The sequence below is a fragment of the Hemicordylus capensis genome, chromosome 6 (assembly GCF_027244095.1).
Source record: "Hemicordylus capensis ecotype Gifberg chromosome 6, rHemCap1.1.pri, whole genome shotgun sequence".
NCBI lineage: Eukaryota > Metazoa > Chordata > Lepidosauria > Squamata > Cordylidae > Hemicordylus > Hemicordylus capensis.
In genome coordinates, this window is record NC_069662.1 from 35,071,753 (window position 1) to 35,084,149 (window position 12,397).

A 12,397-nucleotide genomic window follows, 5' to 3' on the forward strand; every position below is an offset into this window, starting at 1 on the left:
TGGCAAGATTCAAGAAAGTCCAAAGGCCCACTCTCGGATACACTCAAGGCTAAATTGGTGTACGGGGGAGGGATACAATGTAGTGTAAAAGCATTTGTTGCAACACAGCACAGTGTCAAATCACACACACACACACACAACACACACAAACACATAGTGACTTTTATCCAAAGCACAGCGGTTTTGTTCAAGCCTAGAAGAGATATGAACTTGGTGTATTCATTGATGATGACCTGCCTCTGAATAGAAGGCAGTCAGAACATACAGCATAATGCACATCAAGTATATTTTTATGCATTTGCCTAGTTTTGCATAATTCATTCTGTGTTCATGAATCAGGGTTACAAATTGTTTAGATTTTTTTTCAAAGAAGCCTGAATGCGAAGAATAGAGTGAGGTGAAAGAGAGGTTCCCAAAACCTCAATCTTCCAACAAAGGGACTATAAACGTGTGTGTGTGTGTGCGCGTGCGAGAGAGAGAGAGAGACTCCTGGGAACAAGTAAGGATCATAGATAGTCAGGGGGCTACTTTTATCTGGACTATTTATAACATGCACATTCACAAGCTTGCCATTCAAATAAAGCATCTCCTCTCTACTGTAGGGGGGATGTGAGAATCTCAGCTTTTTTCTTTTTCTTTCCTCCCTACATTAAATAGGACACAAAGTTTTAATGGCAAACCTGTGAACATGTATGTCACGCACCCCTTATAACCATAGACTCCCTGTCTATCATCCGACCTTGTCCCAAGACTGAGGGTGGGTGGGAGGATGTCTCTAGGTTATACCCAATTACTCTTACCCTTCTAGGTCTTCCTGTAAAGTAAAAAGTAAAGTTTACATCATGTAAAAGTTGAATACATGTAATTTATGTTTGTCTAATGTTTATTAGATGACACCTAAAGTACATGTATTTTCACATGAAGTATTTAATTTGGGTTTATCCCCTTTGCTTAAGCAGGCTCCACCTTGGTTTACATTTGAATGGGAGACTACATGTGAGCACTTTAGGGTATTTGCCTTAAAGGATGGGGCCATGGTTCAGTGGAAGAGCATATGCAGCATGCAGAAGGTCCCAGGTTCACCCCCTGGCATCTCTAGGTAGGACTGGGGAAATCTCCTGCTTGAAACCTTAGAGAGTTGCTTCCAGTGTCGACAGTACTGAGCTGGATGGACCAATGATCTGACTCCATGTAAAGCAGCTTCCTATGTTCCCAACCTTCATAGCCACACAACTTTTAGGACAGGAGAGCTGGTCTTGTGGTAGCAAGCATGACTTGTCCCCTAAGCTAAGCAGGGTCTGCCCTGGTTGCATATGAATGGGAGACTAGAAGTGTGAGCACTGTAAGATATTCCCCTCAGGGGATGGAGCTGCTCTGGGAAGAGCAGAAGGTTTCTAAGAGCATCTAGGCTCCAAGTTCCCTCCCTGGCAGCATCTCCAAGATAGGGCTGAGAGAGACTCCTGCCTGCAACCTTAGAGAAGCCGCTGCCATCTGTGTAGTCAATCTGAGCTAGATAGACCAATGGTCTGACTCGGTATATGGCAGCTTCCTCTGTTCCTATGTTCTAACTGCCAAGAAAGACTGTAGCAAAAATAAAATGGTCACTTAGTCAGCTATGCAAGGAGATGTAAAGGAGAGCTGGTCTTGCGGTAGCAAGCATGACTTGTCCCCTTTGCTAAGCAGGGTCCACCCTGGTTTGCATTTGAATGGGAGAATACATGTGTGAGCACTGTAAGATATTCACCTTAGGGGATGGAGCCACTCTGGGAAGAGCACCTGCATACTTCCCTGCAGAAGGTTCCAAGTTCCCTCTCTGGCAGTATCTCCAAGATAGGGCTGAGAGAGACTCCTGCCTGCAACCTTGGAGAAGCCGCTGCCAGTCTGTGTAGACAATACTGAGCTAGGTGGACCAGTGGCCTGACTCAGTAGAATGCAGCTCCCTGTGTATGGGGAAAGGCACATTTATTCCGAGCAGGAGACTCTGGCTGTAAAGCAAATGTTGCAGGAAGACTGAGAGAAATCAAAAACAGGCACAAACCAGACAAGTCTGGCTGTGGGTCAGCTGTGCCCGCAGATATCTCACCACTGCCACAAAAGGGGACATGAGAATCCCTCATCTTTCAGCCCCACCTTGCTTTAAGCCTTCTGTTAGGAGAGATCTGTGATAAGCCATGAATGGTGGGTCTCTCTCTCTCTCTCTCCCTCTCTCTCTCCATCGCAGGGAGTACATTCAGGTAATCACTGGCTTGTATCAGGCTACAGACAGTGCCATGTGTGCGTGCTGTACTAAATATAGAAAAATTCTGCATCAAGGTAACTCTGAGCCCATGCCAAGGAAAGCTTGATTCCACAGCTTTTATAAATCATGTCAATGAAGCCAATGGGTGTTATTCCTCTTCATTCATTCATTCAACATTTTTTAACTAGTTATTCTGCAGTGTAATTCTGCAAGGACTGCCATTTATTCTGGATTTTTTTAAATTCTGCAGGATATTTCACAATGTTGCCTTTGGCATAAATATCAGAGCTGGAATTCATTAGCAAGTCCTCGTGAGTTTCTCAGGATTAGGGGCAGTTCCTCTCTTTACAAAAAGGAACTTCAAATGCCAAATTTGGCTGGGTGGTTGTATTTGGGATATATGTGGTACTCCAGCTATCATGGTGGTATTTTGTTGAATTTATCGCTCACTTTGTCAAAACCTAGACTCCTCTATAATAACAACATGACACATACATGATCATATAGATCCTTACAGTGCCCTTGTAAGGTAGACCACTTATTACAGGAAAGGGCAGCTGGGACTAAGATAATAGTTGCCTAAAGCCACTGAGTTGGTTCCTGGCTAAAGTGAGAGATCAGACTAGCTTGCACTACACACACCTCTCCAGATGCATCAGCCCATTCACTTCATATCGCATAAGATCAAGTAAGCCCTAGACACCACATGAGGATAGAGTTTTATGAAACCTCCAGGTTCAGAAGCAGTATACCAGTGGATACCAGTTCTCAGGACACAGGCAGGAGGACTATTCATGCCCTTCTTGGAAAGGTTTCCAGAGGCACATTGCTGGCTAGACATCATAAGAAGTAGGACTAGGATCAGGGGTCTCCAACTGCAGCTCTCTGGCTATTGTTGAACTACAGTTCTCATCATCCCAGTCACACTGGCCAGTAGACAGGAATGATGGGAGTTGTAGGCCAACGTCTGCGGGAGGGCTGCCATTTGAGACCCCTGAGTGCTGGTCTGAACCAGCAGAGCTCTTGTATGCTAACGAGGAATGAAGCGCACAAACAGGGTGATGAAGACACAGGACATTACAGCTTTACCCTACCCTTCCTCCAAGGAGCTCAAGGCTCCTCCAATTCCATTTCATCCTCACATCAACCCTGTGAGGTAGATTCATCTGAGACAGTGATTAGTCCAAGGTCATCCCATGAGCTTCATGGTTGAGGGGGGATTCGAATACAGGCCTTGCCAGTCTTAGGCTGTATTCACACAATCACAAGGAGCCTAGTTAAATAGTTAATCAGGATTAGTGAGCCCAGCAGAGCTGATTGGGCAAAAGCAGACTTTCAAGGCAAAGGATCCTGGCTCTATATCCTAGTTACATGCTGTTTACCTGGAGCAGCTTGACCAGGATTGCCCTGAAATTCTGCATTCACACAATCATCTCTGCTGGGCTTACTAATCCTGATTAACCTTTTAACCAGAATTGTTGTGACTGCGTGAACACAACCCTAGTCTAACACATTAACCCCGGCACGGCAGCGGCTTCTTCCATTAATAAACAGGTCCTCTTTGCAGACCGTGATGAAGAAATAGGAGATGAAACTCCCTGTGCTACCCGCAATGGCAACAGTGGTCCAGGGGCCATCACATAGCTGCATTTCCCCCACACTGAATGTGAAGTACAGACCAGCCCTTAGACTTTGACTCCAAGGAGGGAAAGAATGTGAACATTTGTGGCTGATCACGAATGCACCGTCTTCTTCATTCAAAACACCATTTGCCTCGGGCCAGCCTTACATCATCATGCCTGCTTTCGCTCCTCACCCTCCCCTCTCCATTCACATCCTCAAAAGCGGCAAGCAAGCCAACCGAAAGAAGGAAATTCCAGGAAAAAGCAAAATGAGTCTCAAACGGCTGGTTGATTTAGTTGAATATTTCTCCCAGCCTATTGCAAATCCTGACTGTGGGTTGCAGTTTCTTCAAGGCAATCTGTAGTTAGACTGATGGATAAGTGCGGTGTTTGTGCACCAGAATGGAGGTTACTTTGTTCGTTTTGAGATAATTCCATGTGACACAGGATGCTGCCGCCTACTGAATCAGACCACTGGTGTGCCCAGTTCAGTATTGTCTACTCTGATTGGCAGCAGCTCTCCATGGCTTCAGGCAGGGAAAGGTTTTTCTAAGACCTGCCTGGAGATGCTGGGGATTAAACCTCAGATTTTCTGCATGGAAAACAGGTGCTCTGCCATTGAGCTACAGGACCTCCCCATAATAGATGGCAAAACCATCATGGCCCCATTTGGTAAATTGAACAAGGGATCCAGTATATATAACCCCTGTCTGAAGAGCTCCAAACCAGGGGTAGGCAACCTTGGCTCTGCAGCTATTGATGAACTACAACTCCCATTATCCCCAGTCATAATTTATTGGGGGGGTTACCTAACTTCATGGAGGAGAGGTCTATCAATGGCTACTAGTTGGAGGGCTATAGGCCACCTCCAGCCTCAAAGGCAGGATGCAGGGAAGTAACAGCAGGAGAGAGGGCATGCCCTCAACTCCTGCCTGTGGCTTCCAGCGGCATCTGGTGGGCCACTGTGTGAAACAGGATGCTGGACTAGATAGGACTTGGGCCTGATCCAGCAGGGCTGTTCTTACATTCTAGGCTGCTCCTATGTTAGGCCGCCCCACCTAGCCAGACTTTGTAACCCAGCCTTTACCCAGAGTTAAGGGTGCGAGCATGCCCTTAACTCCAGCACCGGGGTCGTGTGTGTATGAGGGATTCTCCCAATGCACCATGCGTGCTGCAGGAGAGAGGGCATGCCCTCCGCTCTTTCCTGTAGGCTTCCCAGAGGCATCTGGTGGGCCACTGTGTGAAACAGGATGCTGGACGAGATGGGCCTTAGGCCTGATCCATCAGGGTTGTTCTTATTATCTTCTTGGGGGATACCTGGAGGCTGGGACTTGTCTTCCTGACCTCCAGCAATCCACACTGCTCAGAGCAGTATGGATCGTGTGGGCACTCAATCCGCACTGCTCTGAGCAGCTCAAAGATCATCTGGGAGGGAAGGTAGGTTCATCCTTGCCTTCCCTCCCCTCCCGCCCACCCTCCCTGCTACTATTTTGGTTGTGTGCACAGCCACACTAAATCACAGAATGCCAGAGGGGGAAGGTACCTTAGAGGTCCTCTAGTGTCTAGTCCAACCCCCTGATCAGTGCAAGGAACTGCTACAACATCCCTGACAGAAGGCCCATCCAATCTCTCTGTGAAAACCGCCAGCAAAAAAGAGCCCTCTGCTGCATGAGGCAGACTGTTCCACTGTCAAACAGCTCTTATAGTTAAGAAATCCCCTGCTGACTGAGCAGAGGGGCACTTTTTAAAGTGGTGGCTCTCTTTATTTAGCGGGGGAGAGCAACTGGCCCTTTCCATCCGCAGCACAGCATCTAGTTGAGATGCTAGAATGGATTGCACTCTTTTGGACTGCAGGTAGAGAATCAGATTTTTGAATGCTACCCTCCATTAAAAGAGTGCTGCAAAGAGAAAATCAACACAGCTGACAAAAGGTTCAGCAGAAGTTTTTTGGCCTAATGTGCTGGTTCACCACTTGGGCAAAAAAGCAAGTTCTCAAAGCCGTTTGCGCAGCAAAAAAAAAAAAAGGCTCACAATCTAAACAATGAAATTTGATGTAGAGAGATCCTATACTTGTTTGCTCCGAAAGCAAGTCCCACTATGTTCAAGGGGACTTGCTCTCAGGAAGGGATGCATAGGAGACAGCCATGAAACTGGACACCAGCCATAGCCACTAGAAAGACACTATGTTGGGATGAACAGGGACAGTTGCTCTTTCCCTGTACGAAGAGAGCCACCACTTTCAAAGGAGCCTCATGTCAGCTTGCTGAGATCAATCTAGTCTGTATAAAACCTCCTGCATTCTCTATCAACCCTCTTACAACTGCAGCCCACCTTGGGGCTTTTCCATCATGTCGAGCTTTGTCTCTCTGTCCCCACAAAACACACACACACTTGTTGTTTGCTTACTGTCCAACCAGGGGCGTAGCAAGGTTGGAGTGGGCCCAGAGACGAGATTTTAAAATGCCCCCCCCCTTCAAAGTCCAGGGCCTCCACACACCCCAGGCCCCTAAGGATTTAAGTCTGATATTTCAAAATAAGTATGCTGCCTGGAAATAAATTTCACTGAATACACACACACACACTTCAGAATATATTAGTGATATACATTGAGTACTATATATTTGTGCTACTTTTAATGCCTAGAACACACTAGAAACACTAATTATTAAAATGGCCCCCCTCGCTGCAGATTAGCAAAGGAGACTTTCAACCATGCAGTGTGAGCCTATGTAGGTTTTCTCAGAATTCTGAACAAATTCAGTAAAGTTTGATTGCAGGAGGTTTTCACACAGGGCATTCCTCTGGAATGGAGGTGCTGCATTCACGTGTTGGCCAGATTTACCCTGAAGTCCCTGAGAGTTATTGGGGAGCAGTTCACATATAAGAAAAATAAAATAAAAGCACAACACATGCTTCACGGTTCTCACTCAGACCTTCTGGGTTGCAAAACAACTTGAACATAAGTGCATTTATAAGTGAATGAATGAAAAAATAAATATAATATTGTTTGTTCCAGAAGTTTTTATAATTTTCTGCCATGAAACAAGCCACTTTTAGGATTTTTTAGATTGTTTTTTAAGCCAGCAAATTTTCCAAGCTGTTTTAAATTAAATATTCAGAGACTTCTCAGTCCCCCCCCCATATCAAAGCCCTATGGCAAGCAGATCCCTATATACCGGGGGGGGGGCACACACCACAAAAAGGAGTTCACATTCTACTTGGCAAATGCTGGGCTGGGCAGAGGGTCTGCTGCAGAGAGCTGTGGGGGCCACTCTGCCTGCCTGCCCTGCCTGCCTGCCTGCTTCCTTCCTTGCTTGCTTGCTTGGGGCCTCCCTGCAAGCCTACTCCAGTTCAGGCTTCACTGAGGCCTACACAGAGGCCTCTCTGGAAGCCCCACCAGCTGATCGGCGGGGAGAAAAGGAGCTCTTTGCAGCTTGCCTGCAGCAGTGCACCTTAGATTGCTGGCCAGGAGGACAAGCAGGAGAGAGGGCCTAACAGGGCAAGTGGCTGAGGGGACTTGGGGCTGGGCAGGGGGCAATGGGGAGTCATGTGAGGTGGCTCTGGAGGGCCCCCAAGGCAGTGGGGCCCCAAGACAACTGTCTCCCCTTGCCTTATGGTAGTTCCGCCCATGTGTCCAACCTAAAGATGAATTCTGAAGAACTCAAAAGCACTCTAAAGTTTACTGACTACTTTGTTACATTTTTAACTGACCCTCATAAAGGTGTTGCCCTGCTTTGACTCTGGGATTCCTCCTGCCCCTGGGACCAACAGGGCAACACTATTTTTATCTATACATTGAGATCATTCACGCAACTGGAAACTGGGTAGGACAAGTGTCCTACCCAGGTTTGGGAGCTGGGTGTGCTCCCAATTTTTGGCTGTAGGGAGGAAGAAGAGAGAGAAGTGATTGTGTGGAAGCAAGGTAGGAGGAAAAGCTACACAGGTCTTGGTCCTACCCCACATAATCACTTCTTCCTCCTCCTACCTATTATTATTATTTATTATTTTACATTTTATTTTACACTCTTCCTCCAAGGAGCCCAGAGCGGTGTACTACATACTTAGGTTTCTCCTCACAACAACCCTGTGAAGTAGGTTAGGCTGAGAGAGAAGTGACTGGCCCAGAGTCACCCAGCCAGTCTCATGGCTGAATGGTGATTTGAACTCAGGTCTCCCCGGTCCTAGTCCAGCACTCTAACCACTACACCATGCTGGCTCTAGTTGTTTGCACCCACACAACCGAAAATTGAGAGCACACCCAGCTCCCAAACCTGGGTAAGACACTTCTACCCATTCGGTTGTGTGAATTACCTCCCCCACTCCTCTCTCTCTCTCTCTCACACTCACACACACACACACGCACACGCACAACACAGCCATGCTTTCAGGTCAGTAATGGGAGTAGTCAGATGTTACTCCATAGGAACAGTGGATTGGACCCTGGTTCTGCCACCTGTTGATCCCTTTTGAAGACTCACCTATTGTACAACTTGAACACGCTTGCATTTCTTTTTAAGTAAGTGGTAAACTGCTGCAGGCTAATGCATGTTCTACTTCTGGGATTCCCAACCATGGGTTCCCAGACTGGACTACAACTCCCATCATTCCCAGCCACGATGGCCAAAGGGACTCAGTGCTGGGAACCCTTGAACCCGTTCATTTTCAGTCAGTCGGAGGTTGTGTGTACATGATCTCTCCGGGCTGGCCCAACAATAAAAGCAGCCTTGGCGGGGGTGGGGGTGTAATTTTTTTGCGGGGAAGGCATGGAACTGAAGCATCACATGATCTAAAGCGTGGACTCCAGGGGTCCTTTGCAGAGCTGCAGAGGATGGAGTGCGCTTCTTGGTCTTCGATTCCACATTTCGAAAAAACAGCTTTCAATCTGAATATGCTGAAGTAGATTGATCCAGGATCCGGAAACAATGTGCTTTTCATCTGTGTGTTTTTATTTGTCCTCTGCAGCCAGCCACCGTTTCAGAGGTGATGGAGAGCCTGGGTCACCTCTCACAAGAGGAGGAGGTAGAAATGGAACAGCTTTGCCACCTGGTGGAAAAAACAGCAAATGACACACTCATAAGGCAACCCAATATTCTTTTTCAGTGTAATTATTTAAAAGTTTATAAGTTAACACAATGCATCATCATCTCTAAATGTGGTATTCGAATAATACATAGAGAAAGCTCACCAATATTTTAGTTTGGGGTGCAATAACCTGAGCACCCAGCAACCAGTAGTGTCTAAGATCGGGCCTGGAAGGAAGGAAGCCATTTCTACCGGCCATTGCCTTCCTTTTGCTACTTCTGTCCCTATAAAGTAGGCCTTGCTGCATTTTAAAGACAAGTAGTTCTAAGCGGAACTAATGGAGCCTACTTCCCACTCCTTTTGACATGGTGACTCTTCCCAAGGCCCCCTTCCATCCCATGTGCTGTGAATTTGGTTTGTATCTGACTGTCAGCACATGGGTTACAATGGGAGTGTTGCCTATACTCTGAGTGGCCGCCCTCTGGAAACAAACAAGCAAAAAAAAAAAAAAAAAAAACCTAGTCTGGGCCCCATCCCATATTATTTTATTATTATTATTTTACATTTATATCCCATTCTTCCTCCAAGGAGCCCAGAGCGGTGTACTACATACTTAGGTTTCTCCTCACAACAACCCTGTGAAGTAGGTTAGGCTCAGAGAGAAGTGACTGGCCCAGAGTCACCCAGCTAGTCTCATGGCTGAATGGGGATTTGAACTCAGGTCTCCCTGGTCCTAGTCCAGCACTCTAACCACTACATCACGCTGGCTCTCATATGCTGAGGATTTGGTTTGTATCAGCCTGTAATATAGACACAAAGGTTATTAATGACACAAAAGTTAATAGACAGACACAGTGATCCCATAAGCCTTCCTTCCTTCAGAATGTAGCTTAAAAACTAACCACCATGAGACATTGGTATGAGGCGAGCGATAGATAGATAGATAGATAGATAGATAGATAGATAGATAGATAGATAGATAGATAGATAGAATTAGGGTCCATTAGATTAGATCTGGCTTGGTTCCAGGGTACTTAAGAGAGTGCCTCCTCTGTCGTGAACCCTGTCGCCTATTAAGATCATCAGGAAAGGTCCAGTTACGGTTTCCGCCGGCTCGTTTGGTGGCAACTCTGGGCCAGGCCTTCTCTGTGGCTGCTCCGGGGCTCTGGACTCACACTCCCTGTTGGAATAAGAGCATCTTCTTCTCTGCTTGCTTTTAGGAAGACCCTCAAGACGTACCTGCTTTCCCAGGCTTCTAACTGAAATTTAAATTTTAATGTTTTTTAATGTTTTCATTCACTGAGATTGTTTTATCTGCTATATGAATTTTGACTGTTCTATATTGTTTTTACATTTGTTATGTTTTAACTTTGTACACCACCTAAAGGTAAAGTGTGCCATTGAGTCGATTTTGACTCCTGGTGTCCACAGAGCCCTGTGGTTTTCTTTGGTAGAATAAAGGAGGGGTTTACCATTGCCACCTCCTGTGCAGTATGAGATGATGCCTAGAGATGTCTATATCAGGCAGTATAGAAATATTAGATAGATAGATAGATAGATAGATAGATAGATAGATAGATAGATAGATAGAAGCCACTGGGGGACAGGTTAACCTTTTCTTCCACACCATTATCCTGATTAACATACCCTTCCCCAAAAGCTAGGTTTGTTTCATGGGGAAAACTTGCCAGTATGGATGTATATACCAGTATGTCCCCCCCACACTGGATAAATAGAAGCAGGGGTGCAATTTAATTGGGATAATGGACACGGGTTAAGAACTCCTTCCCCCAGGGGTCTAGACAGAGGGAAAGGTTGAGGAGCAATCCTTCACTTATTTTGTTTGTTTGTTTGTTTGTTTGTTTGATGCAGGGGGAGGAAAATCAGTTTTGCAGGTTGAAGATATGGATTATTAGGTTTGGTGGAGGGAGTTCAGTCAAGCGACAGGGGGCTCAAATGCTTACGGGGAGGGGTCTGCATCTTTGCCTCCCCCTAGTACTATAGTGCCAATCTGATTCCCCCTTCCATAGCTGCTATTTAAGGAAGATGTGGAAGAGGAAGAGCAGCCCTTGACTCCCTCACCCCCAATAGACTCCCTCAGAGCTCCTCAGACCCAGATGAATCTAGCAGCAACTGCCTGGAAGGGTTGAGGGGATGGGGGTGACAACATTATTCAAGGTATCTCCAAACTACATGTAACCCTAAGCCCATACCTGGCCCTGAAGTACTTAGAGTAGAAGCCACAGGATACAGGTAGGGGATCTGTACCAACGCAGGGGGGAAGGGTCTTTAGCCCTTTACTCCTGTCATGGTTCCTAGAGGACCAGCTTTAGGAATGGGCAAGCCAGATGTTTCACTCTACTTGCAGGGGGCACCAAGCTGAGCTAGGCGGCTTATTGTTTGTTGAGTGCACTGTCTACAGTGAGCTAGGGAGAAAGAAACTGGCAACATTAATAGAGAGGAGAGCAGACACCCAGGATGCTATTTATCCTAGGGACAGCCCCAGGGTTCCAGTCTGGACTGGGCCTCAACCAGCTGCTGTTTGCCCTGGGAGAGAAGCTTTCTTTGGTGCCAGTGAGAGCTTCCCTCCTGGGGCAAATAATGGGGGATGCAGATGAGGACTGTAGCAGGGGCAAAGGGTTAAAACCCTCCTCCCATTTTACAGTCCCAAACCAGATCAGCCCCACTGCCAGCTGTTATTTACAAATAAAAACTAAGCATGCTAGGGCCAAACACATTTAATGTAATGTGTAGTTTGGCTCTCAGGCCAACTGAGACAAATGAGGTCATTTGCACAAGCAAAAACTGTGTTCTGCCCAGGTTTAGGAGCTGTGTGTACTCCCAATTTTCAGTTGTGTGTGTGAAACAACTAGCTAGGAGGAGGGAGGAGGGATTGTGTGGGATCAAGGTAAGAGGAAAACCTGGATAGTTTTTCCTCCTACCTTGCTTCTCCTCCTAACTAGTTGTTTGCACCCACACAACCGAAAATGGGAGCACACAAAGCTCCCAAACCTATGTTGAACATAGTTTTCATTTGTGTGAATGGCCTCAATATTTTCAGCATTGGCATCATTGTCTCTCTCCATAGAGACTGTCCACTTCATCCCTCCCCTTGTGCATCAGGCAATCTGTCCAACCTTTTTTAAAGCATATGCACAATTATATAAGTACATCTTGCACTCTTACAAAAAAAAATCCAATACATTTTAAAATAGTTTCAATACTGCTATGGGGCTCAATGAAGGACGGAAGTGTTGGTGATGCAACAGATAATAGCCAATAGGCACCTACCACAGCCAGATTTTTATTTGATTCAACTTGAACCAATCCAAAAAGCAGCAGGACTGTTCATTCGTTCGTATTCAAACATTACTCCAGGATGGGGGCGGGGGGGAATCTACATGTATTTTGAGGGCAGAGATGGTACAAGGCAGTACAATCAAGGAGAAGAGAGCTGGTCTTGTGGTAGCAAGCATGACTTGTCCCCATAGCTAAGCAGTGTCTGCCCTGGTTG

The 12,397-nt window shown here is 46.3% G+C and overlaps 1 long non-coding RNA gene across 2 annotated transcripts in view; it reads right to left on the bottom strand.

The window, feature by feature from the left end:
• Positions 1 to 6,472: 6,472 nt before the first annotated feature.
• Positions 6,473 to 12,397, bottom strand: part of LOC128330312 (uncharacterized) — a 32,207-nt gene continuing 26,282 nt past the window's right edge. For both annotated transcript variants that reach the window (XR_008310045.1, XR_008310044.1), the window contains exon 2: positions 6,473 to 8,904. This is a non-coding gene — a long non-coding RNA (uncharacterized LOC128330312). The remainder of the gene's footprint in view (positions 8,905 to 12,397) is intronic.